Source organism: Saccopteryx leptura, chromosome X (genome assembly GCF_036850995.1).
Source record: "Saccopteryx leptura isolate mSacLep1 chromosome X, mSacLep1_pri_phased_curated, whole genome shotgun sequence".
Lineage (NCBI taxonomy): Eukaryota > Metazoa > Chordata > Mammalia > Chiroptera > Emballonuridae > Saccopteryx > Saccopteryx leptura.
This window is the reverse complement of record NC_089516.1, coordinates 36,734,511-36,749,717: the sequence shown is the minus strand read 5'-3', so window position 1 is coordinate 36,749,717 and position 15,207 is coordinate 36,734,511. Positions and strand designations below refer to the sequence as shown.

The 15,207-nt window shown below is 35.3% G+C and overlaps 1 protein-coding gene across 2 annotated transcripts in view; it reads left to right on the top strand.

Annotated features, from left to right (window-relative positions):
• Positions 1-15,207, top strand: part of CLIC2 (chloride intracellular channel 2) — a 157,017-nt gene that overhangs the window by 1,529 nt on the left and 140,281 nt on the right. The gene's annotated exons all lie outside the window — the stretch shown is intronic.

The following is a 15,207-nucleotide window of genomic DNA, read 5'->3' as shown; positions in this document are numbered from 1 at the left end:
ATATGCAAACATCACTCAGTGACTGCACTGTTTCTAGAGACTGTTTGCTGCCTACCAGGAGGTGGGGGGTGGCTAGATTAACAAACCTCTTTGGTAGGAAGAGTCTGTTTCTGATTGGAGCCAAAGTGAACATAGATCCACAAGTTGGACCCCATTGTGACCTTTTTCTGAAATATCCAATTCCGCCCATGCTCATATGGTGCTTATTTGGGCTGTACACTCCCCTGTCATTGACCTCATGTAAAGAATTTACAGAATAAGAGTCTCTTGGCAAAACTTCATCCATACTACACCAGCAAGTGTAATCAAGGAATGGTTGATATAAAGGTGGGTATCCTTCTGGTCATGGGACTTGATGATTTCCCAAATGGCTGATAAATGACAGAAAAACTGTGATAGACATCTGCTGAGCCAACCTTGGGGTGAGTTTAGGACTGGCTGCTGGACAGGACCTGGTGAATGCTTTGGTCATATTTTTACTCAGTTCATTCATATTTTTACTCCATTCATTCATCTTTTTACTCCATTCATTCATCTTTTCACTCCATTCATTCATCTTTTTACTCCAGAAACAATCAATTAATTCTTATTCTGCCAGGATGCTGACCTATTTACTCAGATTAGCAGCACAGGGGGACAGTCCGAGGACAATAGAAATTTAACTTTAAGCATACTAAGTCTGAGGCATCTTCATTCTTCTCTATTCCCTGTATCTATTCAGGACAAAATCTTGTCACTTATGCATCCTGAATATTTTTTAAACCCATCCATTTCTATTTGCCTCTACTGCTACTCTAAATTTCAAGCCAGAATAATTTTTAGTGATTAAAAAAAAATATTTTAAAAAACCCAAACCATTGCTTGACCCTCAGCCCTCATGGGAAATCCATCACTCCTACCATCACCACAATAGCAGCCACAACAACATACAGCAGCTTAATGAGCTCTGTATTATTCCTAATATACTGTCTATGAGATGACCTTTTTTCCTCTGCTTTCTAGGGTGTTCTTTAAATTGTGTATTAAGATAATTTACATATTATAAAGTTGACTCATTTTAAGTCCACATGTCAAGGATGTTAAGTAAATTGGTTAAGTGGTGCAACCATCACCACAATCCAGTTTGAGACATTTGTATCACCTCAATGACATCTCTCTTTTACCCATTTGCAGTTAATCCCCATTACCACCACCAGCCCCTGGCAAACATTAATCTGCTTTCTGTGTCTATGGATTTGCCTATTCTGAACATTTTATATAAATGGAATCATACAGTATGCGATCTTTCGTGACCTCCCCTCCTCCTCCTCCTTCGTTCTTCTTCCTCTTCCTCCTCTTCTTTTCCTCTTCTTCTTCTCCTCCTTCTCTTTCTCCTTCTACTTCTCCTCCTCCTTCTTTATCCTCCTCCTCCTCCTCCTCCCTCTTCTTCTTTTACCTTCTTCACCTTCTTCAACTTTCTTCATCTTCCTCCTCTTCCTCCTCCTCCTGTTTCTCCTCCTTCTTTCTTCTTCTTCCTCCTTGGAAAGCCAATGGGAGAAGGAACATTAGGGAACTTGACATAGAGCCCATTAGGGAATTAGACATGGAGCCACAGGTGCTTCTGTGACTTTCTCCTTTTACTCACCATGATGTTTGCAAGGTTCATCCATGTTGTAGTATGTGTCAGTACCTCATTACTTTTGATGGCTGAATAGTGTTCCACTATGTATATTGTATACCACTTTCCCCCCGCCCCCATTTGTCAGCTGATAGGTATTTGGGTTTTTTCAATCTTTTGGCTACTGTGAATAAGTGCTGGTGTAAATATTTGTGTGCAAGTTTTTGTTTGAACACCCATTTTTGTTTTGAATATATATAGGAGTTGAATTGCTAGGTCATATGGTACTTATATATTTAATCTTTTCCCAATTTGTTTTCCAAATATTCTGCACCATTCCACATCTATATATTTATATGAACCACCAGCAATGTAGGAAAATTCTCATTTCTTCACTTCCTCACCAACACTTATTTAAAAAATAAAAAAATAATAATTACAGCTACTCTTGTGGGTATGAAGTTGTAGTTTGGATTTGAATTTTCCTAATCATTAATGATATTGAACATCTTCTCATCTGCTTTTTGGCCATTTTTATATATTTCTTGGAGAAATGACTTTTCAATTAGGTTGTTTTCCTTTTTATTATTGAAATATGAGTTATTTATATACTTTGGATACAAGTTCTTTATCAAGTGTATGATTTAAAAATATTTTTCCCAGTCTCAGGTTTGGTTTTTTACTTTTTGAAAATTTTTTATTGAGGTAACATTGGCTTATAATATTATTTGTTTCATGTGTACAAAATTATAATTCGATATCTGTATACAGTGTAATATGATCACCACCTAAGTCTAGTTTTCATCCAACATCATACATTTGACTCCATTTATCCATTTTATGCTCTTCCTATGTTCTTTCCTACTGGTAACCACAATCTGTTGTCTGTATCTATGAGTTTGTTTTGTTTGTTTCTTTTCTTCTATAGTCCATATAAAAATGAAGTTATATGATTTTTTTTCCATGTCTGTCTTACTTATTTCACTTACCATAATACCCTCAATGTCCATCCATGTTGTTGCAAATGGCAATATTTCATATTTTTACGGCTGAATAGCATTCCATTGTATAAATATATACCACATATTCATTATCCATTCAAGCAATGGATATATAAGTTGCTTCCATATATTGACTATTGTAAATAATACTGCAGTGAGCATAGTGGTGAATATATCTTTTCTAATTGCAGTCCTGCACTACACAACATTTCAATCAACAGTGAACTGTATATTTGAAGGTGATCCCATGAGATTATAATGTTGCTGATAAGTTCCTAATGATATTGTAGCTATTGTAATGTTATAACGCAATGCATTACCCACATGTTTATTGTGACACTGCCAGTCATATAAAATTACAGCACATGGAATTGTGCACTGTACATAATATTAATAATAAACAACTATGGCACTGGCTTATATATTTATTGTATTATACTTTTTATCATTATTTTAGAGAGTATTTTTTATTTATAAAAAATGTTTTGTATAAATTGGTATACCATGTTAAACTAGCAGCAGCTTTATACATCTCATGTTTACCGCACCTCTTGATTGCATCATTTTGTCTTGTGCAAGATTGAATCCTTTTTTTTTTTTTTTTGTACAGTAATATGCTGTACAGGCTTATAGCCTAAGAGCAATAGAATGTACCATATAGCCTAGATGAATAGTAGGCTATATATTTTTATATAGTTTTTGGAGAAATGACTTTTTACTTAGGTTGTTTCCCTTTCTTTTTTTTTTTTGAAATGTAAGAGTTATTTATATACTTTAGATACAAGTTCTTTATCAATATATGATTTAAAAATGTAGCACTGTATATTTACAATTTATGTATGTAAATACATTCTATGAATGATGATCACACAACAATAAAATCACCTAATGACACATTTCGTTTTTCTTATTTTAAAATTACAGTTGACATACAATATTATATTAGTATCACATATACAGCATAGAGGTGAAACATTTATATAACTTTCAAGGTAACCCCCAATAAGTCTAATACCCACCTGACATCATACATAGTTATTACAATATTACTGATTATATTCCCTATGCTGTGACTCTTTTTTTAATTTTTATTAATTTTATTTTATTCTGTTAACATGGATTCAAGTGTCCCACTCAATATAACTCCCTTACCCCCGCCCCCTTATTCTCCATTATACCCTCTTCGCCCCCTCTAACTAACTCCTACCCCCTTTCCTCTGGGATTTGCTATCTTGTTATCTGTATCTATGTGTTATGTATATATAATTTCAATAATCCCTTCACCTTCTCTGATCCCATCCCCACATCCCTCATCTCTCTGAAAGCTGTCCCTCACTCTCTGTGACCACGCCTCTGCCTCTATTTTGTTCCTCAGTTCACTTTGTTCACTTGATTCCATATATAAATGAGATCATATTATATTTGGCTTACTCTGCCTGGCTTATTTCACTTAGCATAATAATCTCCAGTACCATCCATGCCATCACAAAAGGTAAGATTTCCTTCTTTTTCACAGCTGTGTAGTATTCCATTGTGTATATGTACCACAGTTTTTTAATCCACTCGTCCACTGATGGACTCTAGGACTGTTTCCAGATCTTGGCTATTGTAAAAAATACTGCAGTAAACATGGGAATGCATATCTTCTTTTGTCTAGTGATTTGGTATTCTTAGGATATATTCCTAAAAGTGGGATAGCTGGGTCAGAAGGCAGTTCCATTTTTAATTTTTTGAGGAAATGCCATACTGTTTTCCACAGTGGCTGCACATGTCTACATTCCCACCAGCAGTGCAGGAGGGTTCCCTTTTCTTCACATCCTCGCCAGCACTTATTGTGTGTTGATTTGTTAATGAGTGCTATTATGATAGGTGTGAGGTGGTATCTCACTGTAGGTTTAATTTGAATTTCTCTGATGATTAGTGATATTGAACATTTTTTATATGCCTATTGTCCATCTGTATGTCCTCTTTGGAGAAGTGTCTATTCAGGTCTTTTGCCCATTTTTTTTTTCTGATGTTGGAAACGGGGAGGCAGTCAGACTGACTCCTGCATGCGCCCGACCGGGATCCACCTGGCATGCCCACCAGGGGGCTATGCTCTGCCCATCTGGGGCGTTACTCTGTTGCAACCAGAGCCATTCTGGCGCCTGAGGCACAGGCCATGGAGCCATCCTCAGCGCCTGGGCCAACTTTTTGCTCTGATGGAGCCTTGGCTGTGGGAGGGGAAGAGAGAGACAGAGAGGAAGGAGAGGAGGAGGGGTGGAGAAGTAGATGGGCGCTTCTCCTGTGTGCCCTGGCCGGGAATTGAACCCGGGACTCCTGCATGCCAGGCCGACGCTCTACCACTGAGCCAACCGGCCAGAGCTCTTTTGCCCATTTTTTAATTCGATTGTTTACCTTCCTGGTGTTGAGTTTCAGAAGTTCTTTATAAATCTTGGTTATCAATCCTTTATCAGACGTATTGGCAAATATATTCTCCCATTGTGTGGGTTGTCTTTTTATTTTGTTAATTGTGTCTTTTGCTGTGCAAAAGCTTTTTAGTTTCATATAATCCCACTTGTTTACTTTGTCCTGGCAAGAATATTGCTATGAGAGATATCAGAGAGTTTACTGTCTGTGTTTTCTTCTAAGATGCTTATTTTTGTGAATGGTGTAAGTTATTGGTCTAGTTTCATTTTTTTGCACATACCTGTCCAATTTTCCCAACACCATTTATTAAAAAGACTGTCTTTACTCCACTGTATTCTCTTACCTCCTTTGTCAAATATCAATTACCATAAAGGTATGGGTTTATTTCTGGGTTCTCTGTTCTGTTCCACTGATCTGTATACCTGTTTATATGCCAGTACCAAGCTGTTTTGATTACTATGGCCTTGTATTGTAGTATAACTTGATATCAGGAAGTGTGATACCTCCTACTTTATTCTTCATTTTCAAGATTGCTGAGGCTATTCATGTTCTTTTTTGGTTTCATATAAATATTTGGAATATTGGTTTTATGACCTTTTTTATAACTGGCTATTTGTACTTCTTTTTAAAATTTTATTTTTCAATTATATTTTACATGCAATATTATTTTGTATTAGTTTCAGGTGCACAGCATAGTGGTTAGACAATCATATACTTTACAAAATGTTCTTCACGATATTTCCAGTACCCACCTGGCCCCATACATTGTTATTACAATATTATTCACTATATTCCTTATGCTTTACTTCACATCACCATGACTATGACTATTTTTAAACTACAAATTTGAGCTACTTAAGCCTTTCTCCTTTTCAGCCAGTCCCCTAAACCTCTCCCCTCTGGCAACCATCAGTCTTATCTCTTTGTCTATGAGTTGCTGCAATTTTGTTGTTCATTTATTTCATTCTTTAGATTCCACATATAAGTGAAATTATAGTTTGTCTTTCTCTGACTGATTTATGTCACTTCTCATAATATTTTCTAGGTTCATTAATGCTGTTGCAAATGGTAAAATTTCATTCTATTTATGATCAAGTAACATTCCGTTGTATATACAGTGGTCAGCAAAAATAGGTTTATAGTTGTGAGTACATGAAACAGATTTTATTCTTGTATTATTATTTATTATTTTTTCATATAAACAATTGCAGACCTGTGTTTGCTAATGCCTGTATGTATCACAACCTTTTTATCAACTCGTCTGTCGGCGAATACTTGGGTAAATTCTATTGCTTGGCTGTTATAAATAATGCTACAATGAACATAGGGGTGTACATATTCTTTTAAATTAGTGTTTTATATATTTTCAGATATATACCTAGGATTGGCATTGCTGGGTCATAAGAAAATTTCATTTTTAATTTTTTGAGGAACCTCCATACTATTTTCCATAGTGCTGTACCAGTCTGCACTCCCACCAACAGTACATGAGGGTTCCCTTTTCTCCGCATCTTTGCCAACACTTGTTGTTTGTAGAGTTATTTATGATAGCCATTCTGATAATTGTGAAGTAATATCTCACTGTGGTTTGAATTTACATTTCCTTGACAACTGGTGACATTGAGCATCTTTTCATATGTCTGTTGACTATCTGTAGGTCCTCTTTGGAGAAGAATTTATTGAGGTCCTTTGACCATTTTTTAATAGGATTGTTTGTTTGTTTTTGTTGACTTGCATGAATTTTTACAAATTTTGGATATTATTCACTTATTGAATGTGTCATCGGAAAATATCTTTCTTCATTTGGTAAGTTGTATTTTTGTTTTGTTGGTGGTTTCTTTTGCTGGGAAAAAACTTCTTACTTTGATGTATTCCCATTTGTCTATTTTTTTTCTTTTGTTTCCCTTGACTGAAGAGATGTATCAGAAAAAAAATATTACTAAGAGAAATGTCAGAGATTTTCTTACCTGTGTTTTATTCTATTGGCTTTATGGTTTCAAGCCTTACCTTTGTCTCACATTAAAATGTTTGATCCATTTTTTGGCTCTGGTTGCAACAGAGCAACATCCCACATGTGCAGAGCATCACCCCTTAGTGGGCTTGCCAGATGGATCCCAGTCAGGCACATGACGGAGTCTGTATCTCTGCCTCCCCACTTCTCACTTCAGAAAAATACCAAAAAATAAATAAAATGTTTGATCCATTTTTAGTTTATTCTTGTATATGGTGTAAGAAGGTAGTCTAGTTTCATCTTTTTAATTACACTTTTCTCAGAACATATTCTTGTTGTTAAACTATGTATGACTACATTTTTCAGTTTCTTTGCATAAATATTCACAAGTATAATAACTGGACCATATGACATTTCTATTCTTAATTTTTGATAAACATTCCTACTGTTTCCATAGTTGCTGCACCAATTTATAATCATACCAAGAGTTTATATATTAATTGAGGGATAGATTCAATCTTACTTATATGAACAAAGGATGTTTCTGCACATATTTAGATGTTTAATTTCTCATAGTAATATTTTATAGTGTTCAGTGTAAAAATTTGCATTTATTCTGTTAAATTTATTTCTAAGTATTGTATTCCTTATGATGATAATGTGAATGAGTTCTTTATTTTCTTATTGATTTTAATTTATTGTTTACATAGATCCTAGTGTCGCCCTGAATGCATCACCCTCCCCCATATTCCCCTCAACATCTCTCTTGCCCCTCTCTCCACAGTGCCCTCCCCCCTTCCCTTCAGGTTTATCCCATCCTATCATCCCTTTCCCTCTGTCCTCCTTTCCTCTGGTCCCTTTGATCCCTCCTCTGTCTCAATTCCGTTCCTCAGTTCACATTGTTCATTGGATTCAAATTTATTTTTAGAGTAGTTTTAAGTTTACCAAAAAGTTTAAAGGAAGTTTCAGAGATTTCTCATATACCTCCTGCCCCCACAGATGCATAGCCTCCCTCATTATTAATATCTCTTACCAGAATTGTACTTTTTTTTTTTGTATTTTTCTGAAGCTGGAAACGGGGAGAGACAGACAGTCTCCCGCATGCGCCCGACCGGGATCCACCCGGCATGCCCACCAGGGGGCGACGCTCTGCCCACCAGGGGGCAATGCTCTTCCCCTCCAGGGGGTCGCTCTGCTGTGACCAGAGCCACTCTAGCGCCTGGGGCAGAGGCCAAGGAGCCATCCCCAGCGCCCGGGCCATCTTTGCTCCAATGAAGCCTCGTTGCGGGAGGGGAAGAGAGAGACAGAGAGGAAGGAGAGGGGTGGAGAAGCAAATGGGTGCTTCTCCTGTATGCCCTGGCCGGGAATCGAACCCGGGACTTCTGCATGCCAGGCCGACGCTCTACCACTGAGCCAACCGGCCACAGAATTGTACTTTTTTTTTTTTAACCATGGATGAACCTCCATTGACACATCAAAATCACCTAGAGTCCCTGGTTTACCTAAGGTTTTACTCTTGTTGTTGTACATTCAATGGTTTTGGACAGATATATATATATATATATATATATATATATATATATATATATATATAGAGAGAGAGAGAGAGAGAGAGAGAGAGAGACATATAGTCAGCACTATAATATCATACAAAGTATTTTCATTGCTCTAATCTTGCTCTACCTATTCATCTCTTTCCTGCACCCCACCCCTGGTAACTACTGATCTTTTTATTTTCTCCATAGTTTTGTTCTTTCAATAATTTCATATACTTAGAATCATGCAATAGCCTTTTAAGATCAGCTTTTTCACTTAACAATATGTATTTAAAATTTTTCTATGTCTCTTTAAGACATGATAACTCATTTCCTTTTAACTCTGAATAGTATTTTATTATCCGGATGTACCAAAGTACCTTTATCTATTCACCTACTGAAGAACATCCTAGTTGATTCCAAGTTTAGGATATTATGAACAAATCTGCTATAAAAAAACTATAGATAAGTTTTTGTGGACATAAGTTATTTATTCATTTGGGTAAATACCAAGGAGCATTATTGCTGGATCATATGGTTATGGTAAGAATATGTTTAGTTTTGTTAGAAACCACCAAACAGTATTTCAAAAAAGCTGTACCATTTCACATCTCCACCAGCAATGTATGAGAGAGGTCCTCTTTCTTCACACCTTTTTTTAATATGGTGTTGTCAGTCCTTCAGATTTTGGTCATTCTAGTAGGTATGTAGTGATATCTCATTTTTTAAATTTACATTTCCATGATGACATATTATATGGAGCATCTTTTTATGTGCTCAGTTGCCATGTGTATATCTTCTTGGGTTGAGGGGTCTGTGGTAAAATGGCTGGGAATTAGACTGTGGTCCTGAGACAAATCTTTTGTGCAGACTTTGGAATGCCAAGTCCTGCGGGGGCAGAACGCTGCCCTTGCAAGCACTGATAAGATTGTTTAAAGGAAAACAGTTGATTCCTATCACCTTTTCCTTACATACCTTAAAGACATTAGTTAATTACCCTTCTCTGCACTTGAACCCAGACTTTGCTAATTTTCTTAATGAGCAAAGAGACCAACAAATACAAGGAGGCTGCAGTAATCTGGGCTCTCAGTCCTAGAGGCTGGGAGTCCCCTGTACCCATCTTTTTCTGTATGTTGTGTCTTGTGTATGTTTTTTCTTAAGTCCTGCAGCACCTTCCTTTCATGCATGCCCATGGCTGAGCTGGTTCCTGCAGGGGTCTGTTAAGGTCTTTGGCCCATTTTTAAATTGGGTCATTTGTTTTTTTATTGTTGATACTTCTTTCTTAGTTGTGTCCTTTTTTGTGTGACAGAGACAGAGAGAGACAGAGAGAGGGACAGATAGGGACAGACAGACAGACAGACAAGAAAGGAGAGAGATAAAAAGTATCAGTTCTTTGTTGCAGCACCTTAGTTGTTCATTGATTGCTTTCACATATGTGCCTTGACCTGGGGGCTACTGCAGAGCAAGTGACCCCTTGCTCAAGCCAGTGACCTTGGTCCAAGCTGGTGAGCTTTGCTCAAACCAGATGAGCCCACGCTCAAGCTGGCGACCTCAGGGTTTCAAACCTGGGTCCTCGGCATCCCAGTCCTATTCTCTATCCACTGCACCACTGCCTGGTCAGGCTCTCAGTTGTATCTTACAAATAATTGCTCCAAATATGTATCTTATAATTTTTATGATATTGCATTTCTCAAAGTAGACATTTTAATTTTAATAAATTCCAGCTTGTCAGTTATTTCTTTTATGGATCACATCTTTGTTGTCCTATCTAAAAAGGCATCACCATACCTAAGGCAATCTAAATTTTCTCTTATGTTATCTTCCAGAAATTTTATAGTTTTGTATTTTATATTAGATATTTGACACATATTGCATTAATTCTTGTGTAAAGTTGTGTCTAAATTCTTTTTATTGTATGTGGATGTTGTTTTTTCAGTATCATTTCTTGAAAATATTATCTTTGTTTCATAGTATTGCCTTTGCTTTTTTGTCAGTTGACTATGAGGTCTCTTTTTAATATCTCTATTCTGCTCCATTGATCTATTTATTTATTATTTTGCCATTATGACACTGTATTGATTATTGTAGCTTTATAGTAAGTCTTGAACAAGGATGGCATCAGTCCTCCAACTTTGTTTTCATTCATTACTGTGTTGGCTATTCTTGGTCTTTTACTTCTACACATAATCTCTAGAACCAGTTTGTCAATATATATAAAATAATGTGCCAGGATTTTGATTGGTATTTCACTGAATATATAAGTGAAATTGGAAAGAACTACATCTTGACAATGTTGAGTCTTCATATTCATGAACAGTGAAAATCTTCACATTTATTTAGTTATTCTTTGATTCACTCATCAGGATCTTGTGATATTCTTCAAATAGATATATCTTGTTAGATATATACCTAAGATTTCATTTTGGGGGAATTCTAATGTAACTAGTGTCATATTTTTTTATTTCAAATTTCCCTTGGTTATTATTGCTGTATAAGAAGATATAAACATTTGTATATTAGTTACAGGAGTTATTTTTTAATTCAGATTTTCTACATAGAAGATCATATCATCTACCAAGAAAGACAGTTATATGTCTCCCTTTCCAAACTTTATGCCTTTTACTTCCTTTGCTTGCCTTATTGCATTAGCAAAGACTTCTAGTACAGTGTTGAAAAACAATAGTGAGTAGAAATTTTTTTGCCTTAAATTTTCTCTTATGTTATCTTCCAGAAATTTTATAGTTTTGTATTTTATGTTAGATATTTGATGCATATTGCATTAATTATTTATCTTACTGAGAAAGTTTCCAGTTTCTCATCATTAAGCATGATGATAGCTGTAGGCTTTCAGTACGTAGTCAATATTGAGTTGAGAAAGTTCTCTATTCTTAGGTTATTGAGAGTTGTTTTTATTATGAATGTGTATTAGATTTTGTCAAATTTTTTTTCTGCATCTATTAATAGCATCATGTAATCCTTCTATTTTAGTCTATTTATGTGATAAGATTATATTGATTAATTTTCAAATGTTGATGATGTCAGAGTTATGGCAGCATGAAAGATACTCCTGATCTCTCTACTTGAAATTTCAACAAATTGAGCAACTGTAACACAGCAAAAGAACCCCAACAGATCTCACAGGTGTGCATGAAAAATCCACACACCAAATGGACTAAAGTTGTTTTTTGTTAGAGTTCTTATCAATACCACTCTCAAATGCCATCAAGGAAGAAGAAGTCAAATACCATGGCTGCACAAGAAAGATGTTTAGAAAGAAAATGAAAATCTTCAGAAAAGAATATCAATCACATGGAAACCTTGGAGTTAAATGATAGAGAATTTAAAATTGAAGTTCTGGAAATACTCAGTGAGATGTGAGAAGACAATAATAGGCAACTTAATGAGCTCAGAAAACGAATTACTAAACAAAAGGAATACCTCACCAAGGAGATTGAAATTTTAAAAACAGATATAAGGAATTCGATACATGAATTGAAGATGGAGGTAACAAGTTTAGCTAATAAAACAAGCCTGTTAGAGGAAAGAATCTGTAACATTCAAGACAGGCAACTAGAGATGCTACAGAGAGAAGAGGATAGAGACTAATGAATGGGAAAAAATTAGAGAAATCTATAAGAATTGTCTGACTCCATTTGAAAGAGAAAGATCAGAATAATAGGTATATCAGAAGAAAAAGAGAGGCAGAAGGGAATGGAGAGCCTATTTAAAGTAATTCATGAGAATTTTCCAAGCCTATGGAAAGAGTGTTGAATCCAAGAGCAAACAGAATGCTGAGATACCACAACCCAAACAGACCTACTCAAAAGTGCAGAGTAATAAAATTGTCAAAAATCAATGACAAAGAAAGAATCCTCAAGGCAGCTAGGGAAAAGAAGAACATAACATATAAAGGAAAGTCCATTAGGTTATCATCACACTTCTCAGAAGAAACTCTACAAGCCAGAGGAGAGTGAATCTAACATTCAAAGTACTGAAAGAAAGGAATTACCAGTCAAGAGTACTATATACATCAAAGTTATCTTTCAGATATGAAGGAGAAATAAAAACTGTTGTGGACATACAGAAGCTGAGCAAGTTTATCACCAGATAACTGCCAGTACAGGAAATATTCAAAGGGGTTATTTGACCAGATACAAAGAACAAAACAAACCAAAACTACAAGTAAAATCTCCAACAAGGTCACAATAAAAATAAGAAAAATCTGTGACAACAATAACATAAAATGGGAGAGGGTAAAGATCGGTAGTAGTAAAGGAGGACAGAATGCGGAAGCACTCATATAACAACGGACTCTTGTACATATGAACATTTTTCTCAAAAACATAATGGTAACCGCCCACAAAAAAGCCACCACCAAAACACACTGCTTAAATAAAAGAGGAAAGAAGTATGGAATACCACCAAACAAAACAACTGACAGAAACAAAAAAGTAAAGAACTGACCAAGATACAGAGCTACTAGAAAACAAAACAGAAAGTGACTATAGGAAATCCTCAAATGTCAATAATTACCTTAAATGTAAATGAACTGAACTCACCAATAAAGAGGCACAGAACAGCAAATTGGATCAAAAAGCAAAACCCAACCATATGCTGCCTTCAAGAGACACATCTGAGCTTCAAGAACAAAAGTAGATTCAAAGCAAAAGGTTGGAAAATGATTCTCCAAGCAAATAATATCCAAAGAAAAGCAGATGTAGCCATACTCATATCTGCCAATGCTGATGTCAAGACAACCAAGGTAACCAGAGACAGAGATGGACATTTCATAGTTATAAAAGGAACATTGTATCAAGAAGACATAACACATCTTAATATATATGCACCAAAGCAGGTAGCACCAAAATATAAGACATCTACTAACTGAACAAAATATTGTAGAAGCAAAAACACAATCATACTTGAAAATTTCAACACATAATTGATGGCTTTAGATAGATCATACAAAAAGAAAATCAATAAAGAATTATCAGCCTTAAATTATACTCTGCACCAAGTGGACATAATAGACATATATATGACATTTCACCCCAAAACGTCAGGTTATACATTCTTCTCCAGTGTGTATGGAACATTCTCAAGGATAATCCATATGTTGGGCCACAAAACTAACATCAACAAATTCAGGAAGATAGAAATTATACCAAGCATATTTTCTGATAAGGAGGCTTTGAAATTAGAATTCAAATGTAAAAAAAAGAAGTAAAGAACACACAAAAATGTAGAAATTAAACAACATACTTCTAAAAAATTACTGGGTCAAAGAAGAAACAAAAGCAGTGATTAAACGATATATACTGACAAATAAAAATGACAACACGACATATCAAAATTTCTGTGATGCAGCGAAAATGTTAATAAGAGGAACACTTATATCATTACAGGCTTATATCAAGAAACAAGACAGATCCCAAGTAAACAATATAATATCACACCTTATGGAACTAGAAAAAGAAGAACAATGGCAACCCATAGTCAGCAGAAAAAGGAAAATAGTAAAAATTAGAGCAGAACTAAATGAATAGGAAACAACCAAACTATAGAAAAAATTAATACAACAAAAAGTTGGTTCTTTGAAAAGAGCGATAAAAAAGGCAAACCACTGACTAGACTCACTAAGGAAAAAAGAGGAAGGACTCATAAACTAATCTGAAATGAAAGAGGAGAAATAACCACAGACATCATAGATATACAAAGGATCATAATAGAATACTATGAAAGATTATATGCCACCAAATTTAACAACCTAGAGGAAATGGATAAATTCATGGAATATAATCTTCCTTGACTAAGTAACAAAGAAGTGGAAAATCTAAATAAACCTATAAACAGGAAGGAAAAAGAAACAACTATCAAAAACTCCCCCCCCCCAAATAGTCCAGTATGAGGTGTCTACATGCGTGAATTCTGTCAAACATAAAAAGGTTTGGTACCTATCCTTCTCAAAATCTTCCAACATATAGAAGAAGTAGCAACACTCCCCAATACATTTTATGAGGTCAACATAACCAGTTACCAAAACCTGGCAAGGACATTACAAAAAAAGAAAACTACAGACCAATATCTCTAATGAATACAGATGCAAAAATCCTGAACAAAATGCTAGCAAATCAAATAAAACAACACTCTATAAAATCATACATCATGATCCAGTGGAATTCCTTCCAGGAACACAAGGGCAGTTCAACATCTGGATATCAATAAATGTAATACACCACATCAACAAAACAAAGAAGAAAAATTATATGATCTTATCAATAGATGCAAAAAAGGCATTTGATATAAAACAACATCCCTTTGTGTTTAAAACACTCAATAAAATCAGATAGAAGGAATGTGCCTCAACATCATAAAGGCTATATATGATAAACCATTAGATGATATCATACTAATGGTGAAAAAATGAAGGCTTTTCCTCTAAAATCTGGAACAAGACAAGGCTGCCCACTTTCCCCATTCTTATTCAACATAGTTCTGGAAGTTTTACCCAGAGTGATCAGGCAAGAGAAAGAAATGAAAGGCATCCATGTCAGGAAAGAAAAAGTAAAGGTATCACTTTTTACAGATGACATGATCCTGTGTATGGAAAATGCCAAAGACTATAGAAATGATAAACCAAAACAGTAATGTCACAGGATACAAAATTAACATACAAAAGTCCATTGCTTTTCAGGTCCTGGCCGGTTGGTTCAG